The following is a 14,421-nucleotide window of genomic DNA, read 5'->3' as shown; positions in this document are numbered from 1 at the left end:
AAAACTGCTAAAATGTCAAGCTTATTTTAGTTTGTAAAAGCTGATAGAATGCGACATACCAGAAACACAATGACTTTTAAAAAGGGAAATTCATTAAGTTGCAAGTTTACAGTTCTAAGGCTGTGAAATGTCCAAATTAAGGTAAGGCTATAAAAGTGTCCAAACTAAGGTATCCAGAGAAGATACCTTGGTTCAAGAAGGTCAGTGATGTGCTGGGTTTCTCTCTCAGCTAGCAGCGTACATGGTGCCGTCTGCTAGCTTACTCTCCAGGCTTCTTCAACAGCTTTTCTTTATGTACTCCAAAGGTCTCTAGCTGTGTGGGCTCTGTTGGTTCTAAAGCTTTTTTTTCCAAAATGGTTCCCTCTTAAAGGACTCCAGTAAGCAACCCCACCTTGAATAGGTGGTGACAGCTCTATGGAAACCATCTAATCAAAAGTTACCACCCACAATTAAGTGGGTCACATCTCCATGAAAACAATAAAAAAGATCTCATCAAGCAATATTGAATAAGGATTAAAGTACTTGGCTTTTCTGGGGTACACAATAAATTCAGATCGACACATATGCATTTTAAATTATTTTGACTTATTTAGAAGAACTTGGTTGAGAATTACATAATTGAATTACTAATTTATCAGTTTGCAAAGCAACTGAAAATTAAACCTTCAGGAACCTAAAAATACCCACTGAACTAAAGTATGTTAACAATTTCTTCAATACTATTTTGGAATAAAATTTATGTATCAAACCATTGTATCAGCTAATATATAACATCAAAATAATAGTTGCTTAAACAAGATAGAAATTTATTTCCCCTTCATGTAAAAAACCAATTGCATGCCACTAATCATGCTTCAGCCAGCAGAGAGAGAGAAAGGTAAGAAAGCCCTGGAAATTGTACAAACCTCATTGACCAAAATTTGGCCACCATTAGGTACAAGAGAGTTTGGAAAACCTAGCATTTCTCTGCATGGTAATGTGTCAGAAAAAAAAAATTACCATTATGGTAGGATAGGAAAAAATATTGGAAAAATAACCAACAGTATCTGCGACAATTCAAGAAAAGTTTAGGAATAAAGAACTATACTTTAAAATAATGATATTTGCTCATTTTGAAAGATTTTATTTTTCTCAAGTCTAAAATTTATCTTAATGTCTAGAAAAGGCAATCTAATGTACCATGAGTAGAACCACATTTTAAAAAGGCTCTTCTTTTGTGTGTGTCAAAACACACCCCTCCATGCATGCACATGAGCACACACCCACACACCACACAGTCACAGAATTTATATATGTGAATCAGATCCATGGAATAGGTGGGGAAGTTGGGGAGAGTGTCTATATGCATCAGATCCAGAAATCTTGACCAGTAGAAGATTATCTATAACTCTTGAACCATTCAAATGATCTATTATTCTGTTAAAGTATTCTAATACAGAACAATTAGAAGTTTTGTTTTGTTTTTCTGCATGGGCAGGCACTGGAAACCAAACCCAGATCTCTGGCATGGCAGGCGAGAACTCTGTCTGCTGAGCCAGTGTAGCCTGCCTTAGAAATATTTTAAAAGATGCTGTTTGCATGTGAACAAATCTTTTTTAAGAAGTTTTGTTGAGCTATAATCACATACTGTTCAATCCATCCAAAATGTACAATCAGTGGCTTTTAGTATAATCACAAAGTTGTGCATTCATCACAACAATTAATTTTAGAACATTTTCATTGCTCCAAGAAGTAAAACCCCATACCCCTTAGCAGTCACCCCGCAATTCCCCTATCCTTCTGAGTCCTACATAACCACTAATCTAATTCTGGTTCTATAAATTTTTTTATATTTACATTTTATATAAATGTAATCATGCAATATGTAGTACTTTGCGTCCATTTCTTTGACTTACAAGTTTTATTTTAAATTATTTTTTAATTAGAAAGTCTGTAGTTTACAGGAAATTCATGTAAAAAATACAATGTTACCATATACCCACTATAGTTGACACTTTGAATTAGTGTAGCACCTTTGTTACAATTGATGAAAGAATATCAAAGTATTACTGTTAACTATAGTCCAGAGTTTATATTAGGTGTATTTTTCCCATATACCATCTTACTGCTGACACTTTGTAATAGTATCATACATTTTTTTATAATTCATGAAAGAACATTCTTATATTTGTACTATTTACCACAGTCCATCAGCCACAACAAGTTTCATTCTGTTACACAGTCTCATGTTTTATCTTCTAACTTTTGTTCTAGTAAAATACACAAGGCAAAACTTCCCCTTTTGAGCACATTCACCACCATAATTCAACACAGTTAACTACATTCACAATGTACTACTACTATCACCACTATCCATTTCCAAACAATAACAATCAACCTAAATAGAAATTCTGCAATTTAAACATCAGCTCCCCTTTCTCTATGCCCATTCTATCCTTTGGTGTGATGATTGGGCTCCTGTGTCAACTTGGCCAGGTGATGGTGCCCAGTTATCTGGTCAAACAAGCACTGGCTTGTTACTACAAGGACATTTCACAGCTGTCAATAAACCAGAAGGCTGGTTTATTAAATCATCAGTTAGTTGACTGTATCTATGGCTGAATACATGTACTATCAAATAAGGGTGTCTTCCACAATGAGAGAATCCAATCAGCTAGATTTAATCCAATCAGTTGAGGACCTTTAAGGGAGAAGAGAGAATTCATCAGAGTTGCCAGCTAGTGGCCTACCCTGTAGAATTTAGACTTGTGTATCCCCACAGTTGCATGAGACACTTTTATAAAACCACATATTTACACATATCTCCTGCTGGTTCTGTTTCTCTAGAGAACCCTGACTAATACAGCTTGATACCAGAAGAGGTTCTTGAGAAACAGAATCTTAAAAATGGATTCTTACAATTGTTTTTCTTCACTGATTAGATTCAGAGGTACTAAGATGGCCCTGACAGTCCGTGTTGTGGGTTGGCAATACGAATACAGAAAATATCACCATTTGATTCTCCTAATACTCTTATATGAATCAAGGCTCTGGCTAACTGTTTTTTACGCCTTAACAAAGTTTTGTGGAGTTAAGAAGTATAATGATACTGGCTGATTATTCTTAAACATGCTGGATACAGATATGAGAGAAAGGGATGAACTGAAGGCTTCAAATTTGCCACTTAAATGCTGTATGAAAGATATAAAAGTTTTTATGTGAGCCCTTAAGGAAAATCTTATTTCCTGTGATCGCAGACTTGAGATCTCTCAAAACCAGACACAGCCTCATTGTATGAGTGGCAGATTTACAATGTAAACTTAATTCTCAACCTTGCAGGGTGTCTGTTGTTAAAGTAAGGGCTTTTATTGGAAAAGAATGGGATCCTAAAACTTGGGATTGGGACAAATGGGTTGATGACAGTGGCAGTGGGGACACGGAAACTGTGGATACTGCTGACTCTTTACTAGATAGACGTGAAATGGTCTTTCTTGAGAAAATATCCACCCCTCCTCCAGTCTGCCCTGAGAAGACAGCTTCTCTGCCTGCAGTCCACCCTGAGGAGCCTGCCATCCAACCTCCACCTAAAGAGTTTAACCCTTCATTGCCTACTAAGCCAGTAACCACTAACCATGGGTAAACAGCCCTCACTCCTCTGTCTGGAGTGATTAATCCTGTTTCACTAGATGAAACTGCAGTGGAATGCCTTGAGGTAATTGGCTTGAAAGACACCTCTAATTCTTTTCATGACCCACCCCCACTGCCCCTATTTTGTTCAAGAACTATAACTAAAGTCTCAACAGGCTCTGAGAGGTGAGGTTCAAAGTGTGACCATGAGGAGGTATGCTATATTCCAAGAGAACTGCATAAGTTTTCTAATTTATATAGATAGAAATCAAGGAACACATGTGGGAATGGATATTAAGGGTGTGAGGTAATGGTGGAAGGAGTATAAAATTGAATCAGACTGAATTTATTGATATAGGTCTACTAAGCAGAGATTCTGCATTCAGTGTTATAGCTCAAGGGGTTAACTGTTTGGATGGTTGGCTGAAACATGGATCAAAAGATGACCAACATTTCCTGAGGTCAAAATGCCAGAATTGTCCTAGTGTAATGTAGGTGAGGGGATCCAGAGGCTTAGAGAGATTGGAATGTTAGAATGGATTTATAATAAAAGACCTGTTCACCTCAGGAATGTCCAGAGGATGCATCTTTTACCAGGACTTTGAGGAATAAATTTTTGAGACTAGCTCCATTGTCCTGAAGAGCTCTGCATTCACCCTTCTCTGTAGGTCAGATATTACTGTGAGAAGGCTGTCACTGAGCTGGAATCCTTAAATGCAGTGGGGATGATTGGATTCCAAGTTGGCAGAAGCCACATGGCAACAGTTAATCACCACAGACAAGGTGGATGTGCTACCATAATGTACAGCAAAATGAAAGCAGCAGTCATAATAATCTCACTCATAGGGACTTGTTGGCTAGTAGATCATGGGGTACCTAGAAGTAAATATATGGGAAGTCTACTAAATTCTTGTTTGAGCTGTATAAGCAGAAAAGTTCTAGGTCAAGTGAACAAAAGTCTGACAGTAACTACATAAACAGAAGGTCATGGCTTCTTAATCAATTCCAAAACTTAAGATGATTTACAAACCTAGAGCCCCTTGAATGAGGGGAAGTTCAGGCACCCTTAGGGAAGGACCCTGCTACACTTCCAAAAATTTGCATTAATAACCTTGCTCCTAGCCTTCCCCAAGGAGACCTACAGCCTTTTACCAGGGTAACTACTTTTGGGAAAAGGAAATGATCAGATATTTTGTGGATTACTAGACACTGGCTCAGAAGTGACACCAATTGCAGGAGACCCAAAGCATCACTGTGGTCCAGCAGTCACAGTAGGGATTTATAGAGATCAGGTGATGTTTCAGTCTGCTAGCTGCTGGAATACAACACACCGGAGATGGATTGGCTTTTAATAAAAGGGGATTTATTTTGTTGGTTCTTCAGAGGAAAGGCAGCTAACTTTCCACTGAGGCTCTTTCTTACGTGGGAGGCACAGGATGGTCTCTGCTGGTCTTTCCTCCAGGCCCCTGGGTACCAACAACTTTCCCTGGGGTGACTTCTTTCTGCAGCTCCAGAGGCCTGGGCTGAGCTGCTAGTGCTGTGATGAGGAATGCCGAGCTGCTTAGGCTGTGCTACATTGCGTTCTCTCATTTAAGCACCAGCAAATTAAGTCAAACGTCACTCATTGCAGCAGACACGCCTCCTAGCTGACTGCAGATGTAAATAGCAACAGATGAGGTTCACGTACCATTGGCTTATGTCCACAGCAACAAGACTAGGTATGCTCACCTGGCCAAGTTGACAACTGAATCTAACTAACACAGGTGATTATGAAGTTTTAGCTCAGGTCCATCTCAAGATGGTCCAGTGGATCCCTGGGCCTATTCTGTGGCTATTTTCCACTTCTGGAATGCATAATTGGAGTCAACATTCTCAGAAACTAGCAGAATCCCCATATTAGTTTGCTAACTCATGGAATGAGGCTATTGTGGTAGGAGAAGCCAAGTGGAAGCCACTAGAACTACCCTACCTAGGAAAATAGTGTATCAGAAGCAATACCAGATTCCTAGAGGGATTACACAGATTAGTGTCGCTCTTAAGGACTTGAATATTGCAGGGTGGTGATTCTAACCACATCCCCATTCAACTCTTCTATTTGGCCTGTGCAGGAAACAGATGAGTCTTGGAGGATGACAGTGGATTATTGTAAACTTAACCAGGTGGGGTGACTCTAACTGCAGTTGCTGTTCCAGATGTGGTATCATTACTTGAGGAAATCAACAAGTCCCCTGGTACCTGGCATACAGCTGTTGATCTGGCAAATGCTTTCTTTTTCTCAATAGCTATAATTAAGGACCACCAAAACAGTTTGCTTTCAGCTGACAAGGCCAGCAGTCCTCAGGGGTATATCAGTTCTCCAGTCCTATGTCGTAATCTTTCCACAGGGAACTTGATTGTTTCTCACTCCCACAAGATTTTACAGTGGTCCATTATATTGATGATATCATGTGGATTGGACCTAGTGAGCAAGTAGTAGCAACTGCTCTAGACTTCTTATTTGCATGTCAGAGCATGGGAGATTACAGGGGCCTCCCACCTCAATGAAATTTCTAGGTGCCCAGTGGTGTGGGGTATATTGAAATATCCCTTCTAAGTTGAAGGATAACCTGTTGCATCTGACTCCTCCTATGATAAAAAAAGAGGCTCAACACCTAATTGGCCTCTTTGGATTTTGGAAACAACATATTCCTCATTTGGGTGTGCTACTGCAACCCATTTACCAAGTAACCAGAAAAGCTGCTAGTTTTGAGTGGAAAGTAGAACAAAGGGACTCTATGGCAGGCCCAGGCTGCTGTGCATGCTGCTCTGCCATGTGGGCCATATGATCCAATAGATCCAATGGTGCTGGAAGCATCAGTGGCAAATTGAGATGTTATCTAGACCCTTTGGCAGACCCCTATAGGAAATATAGGAGAATCACAATGCAATCCCTAAGGATGTTGGAGTAAGGTCTTGCCATCCTCTGCAGGTAACTACTCTCCTTTTGAGAAACAGCTTTTGGCCTGCTACTGGGCTTTAGTAGAGACTGAATGTTTAACCATGGGCGACTAAATTACAATTAGACCTGAGTTACCCACCATGAACTGGCAATTGTGAATAATGGTATGAACATCAGTGTGCAAATGTCTGTTTGTGTCCTTGCATTCAGTTCTCCTGGGTTTATAGGTAGTAGCAGGATTGCCGGATCATATGGCATATAGTACATTGTACTAAGTGTGAAATATCTCATATTTGGTTTTGACTTGCATTTCCCTAATAGCTAGTGATGTTGTGGATCTTTTCATGTGCTTTTTAACCATTTGTGTTTCCTCTTTGAAAAATATATATATTCAAGTCTTTGCCCATTTTTAAATTGGGTTATTTGCTTTTTATTGATGAGTTGTAGGATTTCTTTATATATCCAGGATATTAAACACTTATTGAAAATGTGGTTTCCAAATATTTTCTCCCTCTGTTTTGGCTGCCTTTCCACTTTCTTGATAAAGTCCTTTGAAGTGCAGAAGTATTTAATTTTGATGAGGTCCAATTTCTCTATTTTTTCTTTTGTTTCTTATGCTTTGGTATAAAGTCTAAGAAACCACCACCTGCCACAAGATCTTGAAGATGCTTTTCTTCTTGAAGATATATTTTCTTCTAGAAGTTTTACAGTCCTGGTTCTCATATTTAGGCCTTTGATCCATTCTGAGTTAATTTTTGTATAAGGTGTGAGATAGGAGTCTTTATTTCTTAATTTTTAATTTTTTTTTAAAATACCAAAAAACACGAAACAAATGCAAGCATTCTTAACTTTTTTTATTACTTTTTAAATTTTTTTTAAATACCAAGAAAACACCAAACACAAACATTCATAATTTTTATCATTCTGTTATACATACATAATCAATAATTCACAATATCATCACATAGTTACATATTCATCATCATGATCATTACTTGGAACATTTGCATCTATTCAGAAAAAGAAATAAAAAGAAAACAGAAGGCTTCCTGGACTAGCTGGGAGCCTCGGAGCGGCGGTTCCCCAAGCCACGGTGGCCGGCGACCGGAGCCCCTTCCACACACGCGGCTTCCCAGGCCAGCTGGGAGCCTCGGAACAGTGGTTCCTCAAGCCCCGGCAGCTAGCGACCCTCCCCCACAGGCGACTTCCCGGAGGGAAAGGAAAGAGTCTCCAACAGTAGTAGAGACTGAGCCCAACCTAACACCAATAGTGGCATTAATGAACAACTTCTGACTACTAAAAATAGGCCCTCAGCTCAGGCGAAACTGATGAAGGCGGAAGTCGCCGATTGGGCTAACTGAAAAAGAGGAAAGGGGGCGAGACAGAGCCTTCTACGGCTGTTTCTACGGAGGCTTCATTGCCTCTGGGCTCAGCACTGGGATTACATAGGTTACAACTGCCCCGAACGCAGAAACAGGCTGCTTTCAGGGCTCTCTACCACCTGAACCTTCCCCGCGGGAGGGGTGAAACACAACTCAGGTGGAATCCCTCTCTCAAGGAATTCAGATCGCAGGACTTCACAATTTGAAGCCATTAAAACCAACCTACAACCTTTCCTCTGTCTCCACCACACACCCAAGTGAGAGTCTTCCAAAGTTAAAGGAGCCACAACATCTTTTGCTGGTGGAACCCGCAGACAGTCAAGCACCACATACTGGGCAGGATAAGAAAAACAGAGCCCAGAAACTTCACAGGAAAGTCTTTCAACCTGCTGGGTCCCACACTCAGGGAAATCTGATTAAATGCCCAGACGCCAGCAAAAAATAACAAATGACACCAGGAAAATTGAAGATATGGCCCAGTCAAAGGAACAAACCAATAGCTCAAATGAGATACAGGAGCTGAGACAACTAATTCTGAATATATGAACAGAAATGGAAAACCTCTTAAAAAACCAAATCAATAAATTGAGGGAGGACATGAAGAAGGCATGGGATCAACAAAAGAAGAAATGGAAATTCTGAAAAAACAAATCACAGAACTTATGGGATTGAAAGACACAGTAGAAGAGATGAAAAAAACAATGGAAACCTACAATGGTAGATTTAAAGAGACAGAGGCTAGAATTAGTGAACTGGAGGATGGAACATCTGAAATCCAAAAAGAAACAGAAACTACAGGGAAAAGAATGGGAAAAAATTGAGCAGGGGCTCAGGGAATTGAATGATAATATGAAGCGCACAAATATAAGTGTTGTGGGTGTCCCAGAAGGAGAAGAGAAGGGAAAAGGAGGAGAAAAACTAATGGAAGAAATTATCACTGAAAATTTCCCAACTCTTATGAAAGACCTAAAATTACAGATCCAAGAAGTGCAGCGCACCCCAAAAAGAATAGACCCAAATAGGCGTTCTCCAAGACACTTACTAGTCAGAATGTCAGAGGTCAAAGAGAAAGAGAGGATCTTGAAAGCAGCAAGAGAAAAACAATCCATCACATACAAGGGAAACCCAATAAGACTATGTGTAGATTTCTCAACAGAAACCATGGAAGCTAGAAGACAGTGGGATGATATATTTAAATTACTAAAAGAGAAAAACTGCCAACCAAGACTTCTATATCCAGCAAAATTCTCCTTCAAAAATGAGGGAGAAATTAAAACATTTTCAGACAAAAAGTCACTGAGAGAATTTGTGACCAAGAGACCAGCTCTGCAAGAAATACTAAAGGGAGCACTAGAGTCAGATGTGAAAAGACAGAAGAGAGAGGTATGGAGAAGAGTGTAGAAAGAAGGAAAATCAGATATGATATATATAATACAAAAGGCAAAATGGTAGAGGAAAGTATTATCCAAACAGTAATAACACTAAATGTTAATGGACTGAATTCCCCAATCAAAAGACATAGACTGGCAGAATGGATTAAAAAACAGGATCCTTCTATATGCTGTCTACAGGAAACACATCTTAGACCCAAAGATAAACATAGGTTGAAAGTGAAAGGTTGGGAAAAGATATTTCATGCAAATAACAACCAGAAAAGAGCAGCAGTAGCTATACTAATATCCAACAAATTAGACTTCAAATGTAAAACAGTTAAAAGAGACAAAGAAGGATACTATCTACTAATAAAAGGAACAATTAAACAAAAAGACATAACAATCATAAATATTTATGCACTGAATCAAAGTGCCCCAAAATACGAAAGGAATACACTGCAATCACTGAAAAGGGAAATAGACACATATACCATAATAGTTGGAGACTTCAATTCGCCACTCTCATCAATGGACAGAATATCTAGACAGAGGATCAATAAAGAAACAGAAAATTTGAATATTACAGTAAATGAGCTAGACTTAACAGACATTTATAGGACATTACACCACACAACAGCAGGATACACCTTTTTCTCAAGTGCTCATGGATCATTCTCAAAGATAGACCATATGCTGGGTCACAAAGTAAGTCTCAACAAATTTTAAAAGATTGAAATCATACACAACACTTTCTCGGATCATAAAGGAATGAAGTTGGAAATCAATAATAGGCGGAGTGCCAGAAAATTCCAAATACGTGGAGGCTCAACAACACACTCTTAAACAACCAGTGGGTCAAGGAAGAAATTACAAGAGAAATTAGTAAATATCCTGAGGCGAATGAAAATGAAAACACAACATATCAAAACCTATGGGATGCAGCAAAGGCAGTGCTAAGAGGGAAATTTATTGCCCTAAATGCCTATATCAGAAAAGAAGAAAAGGCAAAAATGCAGGAATTAACTGTCCACTTGGAAGAACTGGAGAAAGAACAGCAAACTAACCCCAAAGCAAGCAAAAGGAAATAAATAACAAAGATTAGAGCAGAAATAAATGAAATTGAGAACATGAAAACAATAGAGAAAATCAATAAGACCAGAAGTTGGTTCTATGAGAAAATCAATAAGATTGATGGGCCCTTAGCAAGATTGACAAAAAGAAGAAGAGAGAGGATGCAAATAAATAAGATCAGAAATGGAAGAGGAGACATAACCACTGAACTCACAGAAATAAAGGAGGTAATAACAGGATAGTATGAACAACTTTACGCTAATAAATACAACAATGTAGATGAAATGGACAAGTTTCTAGAAAGGCATGAACAACCTACTTTGACTCAAGAAGAAATAGATGACCTCAGCAAACCAATCACAAGTAAAGAAATTGAATCAGTCATTCAAAAGCTTCCCAAAAAGAAAAGTCCAGGACCAGATGGCTTCACATGTGAATTCTATCAAACATTCCAGAAAGAATTAGTACCAACTCTGCTCAAACTCTTCAAAAAAATCGAAGTGGAGGGAAACCTACCTAATTCATTCTATGAAGCCAACATCATTCTCATACCAAAACCAGGCAAAGATATTACAAAAAAAGAAAACTACAGACCAATCTCTCTAATGAATATAGATGAAAAAATCCTCAACAAAATTCTAGCAAATTGAATCCAGCAACACATTAAAAGAATTATACATCATGACCAAGTAGGATTCATCCCAGGTATTCAAGGATGGTTCAACATAAGAAAATCAATTAATGTAATACACCATATGAACAAATCAAAGCAGAAAAATCACATGATCATCTCAATTGATGCAGAGAAGGCATTTGACAAGATTCAACATCCTTTCCTGTTGAAAACACTTCAAAGATAGGAACACAAGGGAACTTCCTTAAAATGATAGAGGGAATATATGAAAAACCCACAGCTAATATCATCCTATGGGGAAAAATTGAAAACTTTCCCCCTAAGATCAGGAACAAGACAAGGATGTCCACTATCACCACTATTATTCAACATTGTGTTGGAGGTTCTAGCCAGAGCAGTTAGACAAGAAAAAGAAATACAAGGCATCAAAATTGGAAAGGAAGAAGTAAAACTATCACTGTTAGCAGACGATATGATACTATACATTGAAAACCCGGAAAAATCCACAACAAAACTACTAGAGCTAATAAATGTGTACAGCAATCTAGCAGGTTACAAGATCAACATCCAGAAATCTGTAGCGTTTCTATACACTAGCAATGAACAAGCTGAGGGGGAAATCAAGAAACAAATTCCATTTACAATTGCAACTAAAAGAATAAAGTACTTAGGAATAAATTTAACTAAAGAAACAAAAGACCTATACAAAGAAAACTACAAAAAACTGTTAAAAGAAATCACAGAAGACCTAAATAGATGGAAGGGCATACCGTGTTCATGGATTGGAAGACTAAATATAGTTAAGATCTCAATCCTACATAAATTGATTTACAGATTCAATGCAATACCAATCAAAATCCCAACAACTTATTTTTCAGAAATAGAAAAACCAATAAGCAAATTTATCTGGAAGGGCAGGGTGCCCCGAATTGCTAAAAGTATCTTGAGGAAAAAAAATGAAGCTGGAAGTCTCATGCTGCCGGACTTTAAGGCATATTATGAAGCCAAAGTGGTCAAAACAGCATGGTACTGGCATAAATATAGATATATCGACCAATGGAATCGAATAGAGTGCTCAGATATAGACCCTCTCATCTATGGACATTTGATCTTTGATAAGGCAGTCAAGCCAATTCACCTGGGACAGAACAGTCTCTTCAATAAATGGTGCCTAGAGAACTGGATATCCATATGCAAAAGAATGAAAGAGGACCTGTATCTCACACCCTATACAAAAGTTAACTCTAAATGGATCAAAGATCTAAACATTAGGTCTAAGACCATAAAACAGTTAGAGGAAAATGTAGGGAGATATCTTATGAAACTTACAATTGGAGGCGGTTTTATGGACCTTAAACCTAAAGCAAGAGCACTGAAGAAAGAAAGAAATAAATGGGAGCTCCTCAAAATTAAACACTTTTGTGCATCAAAGAACTTCATCAAGAAAGTAGAAAGACAGCCTACACAATGGGAGACAATATTTGGAAATGACATATCAGATAAAGGTCTAGTATCCAGAATTTATAAAGAGATTGCTCAACTCAACAACAAAAAGACAGCCAACCCAATTACAAAATGGGAAAAAGACTTGAACAGACACCTCTCAGAAGAGGAAATACAAATGGCCAAAAGGCACATGAAGAGATGCTCAATGTCCCTGGTCATTAGAGAAATGTAAATCAAAACCACAATGAGATATCATCTCACACCCACCAGAATGGCCATTATCAACAAAACAGAAAATGACAAGTGCTGGAAAGGATGCGGAGAAAGAGGCACACTTATCCACTGTTGGTGGGAATGTCAAATGGTGCAACCACTGTGGAAGGCAGTTTGGCGGTTCCTCAAAAAGCTGAATATAGAATTGCCATACGACCCAGCAATACCATTGCTAGGTATCTACTCAAAGGACTTAAGGGCAAAGACACAAACGGACATTTGCACACCAGTGTTTATAGCAGCATTATTTACAATTGCAAAGAGATGGAAACAGCCAAAATGTCCATCAACAGACGAGTGGCTAAACAAACTGTGGTATATACATACGATGGAATATTATGCAGCTTTAAGACAGAATAAACTTATGAAGCATGTAATAACATGGATGGACCTAGAGAACATTATGCTGAGTGAGACTAGCCAAAAACTAAAGGACAAATACTGTATGGTCCCACTGATGAGAACTGACATTAGAGAATAAACTTGGAATATGTCATTGGTAACAGAGACCATCAGGAGTTAGAAACAGGGTAAGATAATGGGTAATTGGAGCTGAAGGGATACAGACTGTGCAACAGGACTAGATACAAAAACTCAAAAATGGACAGCACAATACTACCTAATTGTAATGTCATTATGTTAAAACACTGAATGAAGCTGCATCTGAGCTATAGTTTTTGTTTGTTTGTTTGTTTTTATATATACTTTTTGTATTTTTATTTTTATTTTTTCTCTATATTATCATTTTATTTCTTTTTCTGTTTTCTTGCTATTTCTTTTTCTAAATCGATGCAAATGTACTAAGAAATGATGATCATACATCTATGTGATGATATTATGAATTACTGATTGCATACGTAGAATGGAATGATTTCTAAATTTTGTGTTAGTTAATATGTTTTAATTAATAATAAAAAAAAACAAGAAAAATATGAGAAATTGTCATACTCTAGAGGAGCCCAAAAAGACTTGATGGCAAAGTGTAATGTGACATCCTAAATGGGAGTCCAGAACAGAAAAGACATTATGTAAAAAAAAAAAAAGAAAAGAAAAGAAAACAGAAAAAAAATCATACATACCATACCTCTTACCTCTCCCTTTCATTGATCACTAGCATTTCAATCTAAATTTATTTTAACATTTGTTCCCCTTATTACTTATTTTTATTTCATATGTTTTACTCATTTGTTGATAAGGTAGATAAAAGGAGCATCAGACATTTCACAATCACACAGTCACATTATGAAAGCTATATCATTATACAATCATCTTCAAGAAACATGGCTACTGGAACACAGCTCTACATTTTCAGGCAGTTCCCTCCAGCCTCTCCATTACATCTTGACTAACAACATTATATCTGTTTAATGCATAAGAATAACCTCCAGGATAACCTCTTGACTCTGTTTGGAATCTCTCAGCCATTGATACTTTATTTTGTCTCATTTCACCCTTCTGCCTTTTGGTCGAGAAGGTTTTCTCAATCCCTTGATGCTGAGTCTCAGCTCATTCTAGTATTTTTGTCCCATGTTACCAGGAAGGTCCACACCCCTGGGAGTCATGTCCCGTGTAGACGGGGAGAGGGTGGTGAGTTTGCTTGTTGTGTTGGCTGGAGAGAGAGGCCACATCTGAGCACGAAAAGGCGTTCTCTTGGTGGTGACTCTTAGGCCTATTTTTAAGTAGGCTTGACCTATCCTT

The 14,421-nt window shown here is 38.1% G+C and overlaps 1 protein-coding gene across 2 annotated transcripts in view; it reads left to right on the top strand.

Annotated features, from left to right (window-relative positions):
• Positions 1-14,421, top strand: part of MIPOL1 (mirror-image polydactyly 1) — a 503,449-nt gene that overhangs the window by 8,951 nt on the left and 480,077 nt on the right. The gene's annotated exons all lie outside the window — the stretch shown is intronic.

The sequence above is a fragment of the Tamandua tetradactyla genome, chromosome 14, assembly GCF_023851605.1.
Source record: "Tamandua tetradactyla isolate mTamTet1 chromosome 14, mTamTet1.pri, whole genome shotgun sequence".
Taxonomy (NCBI): domain Eukaryota; kingdom Metazoa; phylum Chordata; class Mammalia; order Pilosa; family Myrmecophagidae; genus Tamandua; species Tamandua tetradactyla.
This window is presented reverse-complemented; position numbering and strand designations above follow the sequence as displayed.